Below are 9,108 nucleotides of genomic sequence, written 5' to 3' on the forward strand. Positions count from 1 at the left end.
AAGTACCTTAAATTGTACACTCTTACATGAGAGATGAAAGTGCTAATTTTAAGGACATAACAATACAACTAAAATTATGAGTGATTCCAGCTTCTGCTAATATTTAGAACCCTTTGAAGGATGTGGCACAATAGATGGGAGTGATGGATGAAGAAAATGTTGGTCTTTTATTCAGTGATTTAGTGGGCTTAAATTAGGTTGAATCTCATATTAATAATTCTGAGAATAGTAAAAAGACCAAAGATGAGCCTTGAAAGATTTGAGGCCAAAAATATGAAACACTATTTTAAGTAAGTATTTTTACCAAAATCAAGGCAAATGCTGGGAGATATAGAACCTCATTTTTAAAAGAAATTTATCTAGAAACTCATGTAAGTATGTGGGGTTAGGGATTTATGACCAATTAGTCCTAATACTGTACTGAGGACTCACTTTGTGTGGATCATGAGAGCATTGTACTAGGGCTTAGGGCAATATACTAATGAAAGTGGCATTATCTCTGCCTTCAAATTAATCTGCAAGTACAGAAATGAGTTCTGAAAAGAGAAAACCCTCAGTCTGAAACACACATGGACACACACACACACACACACACACACAGGTTTGTCTTTGGGCTTGGGTCTATATAATTTAGGTGAAGATTTTATTTCTTTTCTTTTTTTTTTTTTTTTTTGAGACAGAGTCTCGCTCTGTCACCCGGGCTGGAGTGCAATGGCACTATCTCGACTCACTGCAACCTCTTCCTCCTGGATTCACGTGATTCTCCCGTCTCAGCCTCCCGAGTAGCTGGGATTATAGGCACCTGCCATCATGCCCAGCTAATTTTTATATATTTTTAAAGATGAGGTTTCACCATGTTGGCCAGACTGGTCTTGAACTCCTGACCTCAGGTGATCCACCCACCTCAGTCTCCCAAAATGCTGGGATTACAGGTGTGAGCCACCACATTCAGCCAGGTGAAGATTTTCTTTAAGGCAGTCTTAGAATTGTAGATGTCAAGTGATAGAAATGTAACATAAATTAGCCTAAGTAGAAAACATCTGGCAAATTCTGAACCACAGAAAAGGCAGGGGAGGAACTGAGCTGAAGACAACTGAACCGGGATTAGACTCTGTCAGATTTTTCTTTTTAAACCTTTCATTGATTCATTCTCTCTCTCTTCCTCTCTCTCTCTCTCTCTCTCTCTCTCTCTCTGTGTGTGTGTATGTGGTGAGAGTGTGTTAAAATTTACATAAGAAAATGTACCATTTTAACTTTTTAAGTATACAATTCAGTGGTATTATGTTCACAATATTATGCAACCTTCACAACTAAGCATTTCCAGACCTTTTTTATCATCCTAAACAGAAACCCTGTACTCGTTAACAATAATTCCCTATGCCTCCCTACTTCCAGCCCCTGGTAACCACTATTCTACTTTCTGTCTCTATAAATTGTGTATTCGAGGTACATCATATAAATGAAATCATAAAATACTTGTTCTTTTGTGTCTGGCTTATTCTACCTAGCATAGTGTTTTCAAGCTTCATTTATGTTGTAGTATTGAGGCAGAAATTAGAGAAAGAAGAAAATAAAATTAAAATGAGAAAAATAAGTTCTCCTTTGTTAGGCTGACTCACTCCAAAAGGCAGTAACAGGCACAGCCCAGACCAAGGAAAAGTCTTGATAACACTATCTAAGAAGCTAGGGCTCAAAGGAAGTGCTCTGGAGACTCTCTCGGCACTCCTTCAACATAGGGAGAAGAGAAACAAATTTTCCTTTCTCTTATGATTCTGTTTTTCATCTAAGCAGCACAGTGAAGATCATGAGATGCCTGAGCAGGCCTGGATTGCAGCCACCTAGGCACCGTAGTGAAGGTTATGAGCTAAGCCCATGCAAGGCACAAGAGCAAGCCTGGATAACAGCCATCTGGGCCACATAGCAAAAGCTATATGTAAGCCTGAGTTATGAACCTTTCATAGTATGATTAACTGCTTTTGTTCTGCTTCTGTATCCTTGCTTTTGTGCCACTGTAAGCTTGTTTCAAGCTAGCCCACCTCCTTTTAGAAATGTGTATAAAAGTCAAGTGCTGTCTTTGTTCTGGTCCCAGTCTTTGGATGTTAATCCACTGGCTCTGAGTGCACTCAACAAATCCTCCTATTTCATCCAGTGGTCTCTCTGGCCCTCCTGATTCCTGCAACAGTATGTATCAAAGTTTTACTTTTTATGGATGAATGCTGTTCCATTGTAGGTATGTTCCACATTTTTTGTGTGTGTGTATGTACATTCAATGTTTATTACAAGTAATTGGCAATGCAATGAGTCATAACAAGGCTTAAAAGCATATACAAGTGAAAGTATAAACCATGAAGACATGTTTACATACTTACAAGTACTTAGAAAAGTGGTGCTGGACAATTATAGAGCTTTAAAAAATTTAGGACCAACTAATGCCCTTTTACCTCATTCAACTCTCACTTTTTTGTATGAAAGGTGAGGTCAGGAGTTTGAGACCAGCCTGGCCAACATGGTGAAACCCCATCTTTACTAAACATACAAAAAAAAAAAAAAAAATAGCCAGGTGTAGTTGTGGGCTCCTGTAATCCCAGTAATCCCAGCTACTTGGGATTGAGGCAGGAGAATCGCTTGAAGCCGAGACAAGGAGGTTGCAGTGAGTCGAGATCGTGCCACTGCACTCCAGCCTGGGCAACAAGAATAAAACTCCATCTCCAAAAAAACAAAAAAGAAAGAAAAGTTTGTTTTAATTTTTTTTTTTCTTTGAGATGAAGTCTGGCTCTTGTGCCCTGGGCTGGAGTGCAGTGGTGCAATCTTCGCTCATTGCAACCTCTGCGTCCAGGGTTCAAGCAATTCTCCTGAGTCAGCCTCCCGAGTGCCAGGATTACAAGTGTCTGCCACCACACCTGGCTACTTTTTGTAGTTTTAGTAGAGATGGGGTTTCACCATGTTGGCCAGGCTGGTCTTGAATTCCTGACCTCAGGTGATCTGCCTGCCTTGGCCTCCCAAAGTGCTGGGATTACAGGTGTGAGTCACCATGCCTGGCCTCTTTTTAAATTTTTGTAAGACTTCTGTTAATTAGGCAATGCCATGGAAAGAAAAGAAGACACTGTAAAGTTTGTAGCACTTCTCCATGGAGGGAAGGCATAGGGAAGCAAAATAAAGTTGGTTTTCACAAGCACTGCAGAAGGAACATTCATACTTCATACAATGACTTTATACACAACACTTTGTGAAGAAAGCAACATGTTTACTGTAAGATACTGTTATGAAGAATCCCTGGCAAATTAACATTTCCACTTTATTTTGGGGCATCAAAAACCATCCAACTAAGTGATTGTGTCCACAAAAATTCATCTCAGGAGTCAAATGTGCCTTTATCTTAAAAATTACACGCTTGCTATTATGAAACAATCCTGTTTCTCATTCCAGGTTCAGAATGCTTAAGAAATAATTTTTAGTGTAAACAGCATCATTCCAATTTAGTCATTTAAAATAATCTGTGTTCTCCCCCCACCCCTTTTTTAAGGTATGTAGTTTCCAATGGGAGTCTTTGATATAAATCTGCTTTCTAAAGTTTCAACAAGGCTAAGTTTCCATTCATTCAATATGTGACAGGTCAATTCCCTTTACTCTTATGTATACTGAAATGTTCACTAGTCTTTGGTTTTATAAAATGAGGTTTCACATTATAATTTAAGAATTTCCTTGTCAAACATAGTAATTAATAAATGTATATTGCCCAATTGTTTCATTTTACATGTATACAGATATGTCATTTTCATATGTGTATATAATCAGATTAAGAGAAACTGACCTATAAACTTTAAAATATCCAGAAAAGTCATCTTTTTCTGCCCCATTCATACTTAAGTCCTTTAACTTATCACTTGATTAACCAAAGTTCCTTCTTTAAAAATTGTATATGGCTGGGCGCAGTGGCTCAAGCCTGTAATCGCAGCACTTTGGGAGGGCAAGGTGGGCAGATCACAAGGTCAGGAGATCAAGACCATCCTGGCTAACATAGTGAAACCCTGTCTCTACTAAAAATACAAAAACTTAGCTGGGCATGGTAGCAGACACCTGTAGTCCCAGCTACTCAGGAGGCTGAGGCAGGAGAATGGCATGAACCTGGGAGGCAGAGTTTGCAATAAGCTGAGATCACGCCACTGCACTCCAGCCTAGGCAGCAGGGCAAGACTCTGTCTCACAAAAAAAAAAAAAAAAAAAAAAAAAAAAAAAAATCGTATTGGCTTGAATGAAGTAGCTTAGAAAAACAGTAATGCTGACAAGACATCATCTTACACCATTAGCTAACATGGACATGAAGCCAGGGGCCATCTACAGGGTGTGAAATGCCACAGGAAGTCATCAACAAGGAGGAGAGTTATGTCAGTCCAGTTTCTTTAAGAATTCTGTGTGGGGTTTAAGCTTCCTCCTGTGGTAGATGAGCCTGTGCAATTGCCTTAAGGACATTTTTCTTGGAGGTTTCCTAACTTCCCCTCCCAGAAGAACTCATCCAAAATAAAATAAACCTCTTCAAAATTAAAGGTGATATCAAGTTCACATACACTGCCAAAATACTTGTCAAATAATTCCATGTAATGATGAATCGTTTCTAGGGTAGTTAGTTCATTTCCCTGATTCACAGTAGCACAGCAAATATACAAACTGGCATATCTTTTGTAAACAATCTTCAGATATCTTCACATTTTAGGTTTCTGTGCTAAAGTGAACAAGTTCTCTTGTAATATTTTCCTTCTCTTTGTCCAATAGCTGGATATACCATTTTTGCAGTTGAGGCTTTCCCTGACAACTTTTAATAAAAAGCAGCATAAACTGCATGGTTGTCTCAGGTTGCCAGTGCGCAGGAGGTCTGCCTGTGGCAACAGGTCCTGAGGGGAAGCCAGTTACCATGCTGAGGAAGAGAAGCAGCCATGTTGCTGTGGGGAGGGGACCTGGTTGACCCACATTTTCTTTATACATTCATCTGTTGAAGGACATTTGGATTGTTTCTACCTTTTGGTTATTGTGAATAATGCTGCTATGAACCTTGGTGTACAAGTATCTGAGTCCCTGCGTTGCATTGTTTTGGGTATATGCCTAAGAGTAGAATTGCTGGACCATATGGTAATCCCACATGTAACTTTTTGAGCATTCTTTCTCTTTCACATTTGCTTCATTATCTCTGAATAACATTTCCACAATAGTATAAATGCAGCTCCAGCATCTCCAGGTTCACAACGTCATAGTATTTAGACCGGAGAAGAGAGATTATCTTCCTCTAACAAAGGGTTAAAAACCTGGGAAGGACATTTAATTGGCTAACTTGTCTCTTAAACTCTTATCTAAAACAGTCACTGAAGGTCAGTGAATATCAGGGATGGTGTGTGGAGATGTGATTATTGGAGAGTCCTAGGATTAACCTCATCGAACTAGGTAGAGTCTGGTTCCTACCTCATCGCTGGGGAAATGCAATCATGAGGAAAGGACAGTTCCCATCTGGGACATGTGTCTAAATCTGGCAGGAAGGGAATACAATTCCCAGAAAGAAGGGAGGGGTTGCCTGCACATAGCTATTAGAGAAATACTTGTGAGCTAAGCGACCATCCCAAATCTGCAAACATCAAAAGTTTTGTTTCATTGTTGTAGTTTGTGGTTAATATAATCAGTCAAGGTAGGTTTGTATACCGCACCCCCTCCAACCCCCACTAAAGAAAGAAGCCTGTCTGAAACATAGGACATTTCATGGAATAATTCATAGTAAATCTCTTTAAACACTTGTTTAACAAGTACAGTGACATTTTTCAGGGGGAAAGCCTGTGAAAACCACTTCATATAGATAAAGAGTTGACAGTTGTATTTTTAAAAATCTGTATTTTCAATATGAGCTTATATTTCGGCTTTAGTGCCTCCATGGATACATTTCCAAACTATATTACAGCAGCAGAGAATAAAGCTGTGTACTTTGACTTTCAACTATTTGTGCCGTTTCTACTTTTAGCTTGGATTCAAATGATGTCAAATAGATGGAAACTGCCTGTTGAGAGTTGAGAATTGCATTGCCAGCAGTTTTTTACTCCTACTAAGCTTGGAACACAGAACCAAGAATTCGCATGACTTATTCAGTTGTTGTATCAATCAAATTTAGTAAATTATTGATCTGATTTCAAGATTCATGAGGTTTCCTTTGCTTTTAAAACTTCTGTTTTATATTTATACATCCAGCAAAGAAAGCTATCTTCGCTAAGCATATAATACAAGAATAAGAATAATTCTCTTATTTATTCTCTAGTGCCTCATCCCAATTAATCCTCTTTATTTCCTTTCATAATTACATTATTATGCTATATCCTGTCTTTATTTTTTGATTCACTCTGCATCTTACCTTTTCCATTTTAAACATTCTTTCAGTTTTAGGCTTTCATTTCATCATTATCCATTTCACATCTCTTATTTCTGTCACAGGCCATTCCCTTTGTATCTTATTTATCACCAGATAATCAATAAGCATAATGTTCAAAAGAATGTTTTGATTCTGTATGTTTATTGGCATGCTAAATTACTGCTTTTTTGTGATGGAGGAGGGGAGTTAATATAGTTCAGAGAAGGAAATCAAAGAGACACAAATTGATAATGGCTGTTCATTTCCTCTTAAAAACAATGCTTATCTAGTTATAAATTGACTTGGAGAATTAACTTTTTAATGTATTATGGAATCTCTCTCTGTTTTCTGTTTTTTTTTTTTTCCTCTCTCCCCCTCCTCCCTCTCTTTCCCCTCTGACCCATTCCTTCTCTGTCTCTCTCTTTCCTTTTTTTCCTTACCTCCATCTTTCCCTCCTTTTTGCCCTTCCTCACTGCCTGTCTCATCTCCCTCCCTCTTCCAAATGAAAACACTTAAATTTTCTAGGAAAAAAATATATATATTTCTAAGATGGTTATCTAAGTCTCTTCAGTTTACCCAAGTAGATACCAAAAATATAATCAAGTCTGTCTGTTGTCCTTGGAGGTGTATCTCAAAAGAAGATGTGTCTTTGTTACCTTGGATTTGCCTATGAAACCACAAATTGTTGCTACCACCAGCGTCACCCACTAACTTTCACGATAGAATGTGGAGGGAGTCTTTGGACAAAGGTACACAGGAAAATGAAGGGTGGTTGTGAAGCAGAGAGTCATACATAGGAGAAAGAGAAAGGCTTTCAGAATTTTCAGTTTTGTTAACATGCCATTCCTATCTCAGGAGATTTCAGTATGTTTTCAGGTAATCAACTGAATGTTAGTAACTAATTCCCTTTGCTTCTCTTTGCCTTCCTTCTTCTCATGTTAGTCATTCTCTTCTCCCTTGATTAACCTCACTGATCCTATTGGTTTTCTTCTCAACAACCAATTATTTTATATATATATTTATATTTATATTTTTGAGACAGAGTCTCGCTGTTTCACCCAGGCTGGAGTGCAGTGGCGCTATCTCGGCTCACTGCAAGCTCTGCCTCCTGGGTTCACACCATTCTCCTGCCTCAGCCTGCTGAATAGCTGAGACTACAGGCGCCCGCCACCACGCCCAGCTAATTTTTTTTTTGTATTTTTAGTAGAGACGGAGTTTCACCGTGTTAGCCAGGATGGTCTCGATCTCCTGACCTTGTGATCTGCCTGCCTCGGTCTCCCAAAGTGCTGAGATTACAGGCATGAGCCAGGGCGCCCGGCCAATAATAATATTTTTAAATGTACATTCTAAATGGGCAGCTTGACCTATATCTATTTCTCAATCATGGCATACTGTCCATCATACCTTTTCGATTAATAAACTCATATTGGGCTTTCTTTCTGATGGCTTTGCCTCTCCTGTGTTTAAGACAGACTTTCTTCTTGCCATACAGTGCACTCAAAGTTCCCACAATATTATGCCCATCCCACTCAAGAAGAATCTCCTTTGCAATGTTAGAAAAATAATTGCTCAAATGTTAGTTCTTTATACACTTGATGGAAGCTATGAACTTTAGACTTATCGTGACAATTTAATCCAAGGTCTTTAACATTTTCAATGGATTCCATTTCCTACTCTTTTAATTTCTGTCCCTTTCTTTTAAGATATCTCAGTTTTCAAGATAAAGAGCTAAAGCCAGACACATCACTCTAATAAGATTCTGGTCAATGAGAATATCATGAGAAGATTCCCACAATGCTTAAGTGCTAATCTTTTACTGTACTCTCATGTATGCTTTTTAAAATGCTACAGGAAGTCTGGATTTGCAGTTTCCAGTAGTCGTACTCATATAATTCTTTCTGGACTTTCCAGACATCAACTTCTAGGGAGACTGTTGACCTCTGTGTGATTTCACAGTCCTTTTCTCTTAAAATCTCTTCAGAAAAGTATTTCCTGTAGCTGGGCTGAGAGAGAGAGCAAGACACTCCCCATACCCCTGTTGGTTTGGAAGAAACTTGATTTCAAGACATCTACAGGCTTGAAGGGTGGTAAGCGAAACTGGCTACGTAGTTTTCATGACCCAGCACCAAATGAAAATGTGAGTCCTTTGTTCAAAAATTAAGAATTCAGCATTAAACGAAACACTAGGCTCCTCTAAGCACACAGCACTGTACAGTTCCACTGGTCAGGTATTTATGAAATGAGGAAGTGGTGAGGAATCCTGGGGAGAGGACAGGGGTATCATATTTTATTTTATTTTCCTTCTTTTCTAGACAGAACTCATTTATACCAAATAAGTGAGTGAACAAGATTTTCATTAGGACATTAAAATGCATTCTTCTACTTGTGAGGCAGGTTTAGCATTTTTTGCTAATTATTTCAATGCATTGTCCCTATCTTCTTATAGCCAATCAGGTTTTTACCCCCTGTCCCAGTAGGCTGCCCTAAATTTGCTTTCATCAAAGTTATTTTCTTGTAAAATATTGTTCTTTCATATAAATATACATAACTACACAAAGGAAATGTGCAAGATACATGAGGTCTACCTATTTCAAATTTTTGGATGTAAATAGGTATAAAATGTAGCCCTTGCCCTCAAGTGGCTTTCTGTTTGAGGAGGTAAGGCAAAAATAAATAAAGACCTAAATAAATAGTATTTAAAATTGCTATAAAGGACAACTGTGTGGCATG

At 38.4% G+C, this 9,108-nt stretch overlaps 1 pseudogene; it reads right to left on the reverse strand.

Annotated features, from left to right (window-relative positions):
• Nucleotides 1-4,380: 4,380 nt before the first annotated feature.
• Nucleotides 4,381-4,941, reverse strand: LOC111551055 (annotated as a pseudogene).
• Nucleotides 4,942-9,108: the final 4,167 nt, after the last annotated feature.

This window comes from Piliocolobus tephrosceles, chromosome 8 (genome assembly GCF_002776525.5).
Source record: "Piliocolobus tephrosceles isolate RC106 chromosome 8, ASM277652v3, whole genome shotgun sequence".
In the NCBI taxonomy this organism is placed as follows: domain Eukaryota; kingdom Metazoa; phylum Chordata; class Mammalia; order Primates; family Cercopithecidae; genus Piliocolobus; species Piliocolobus tephrosceles.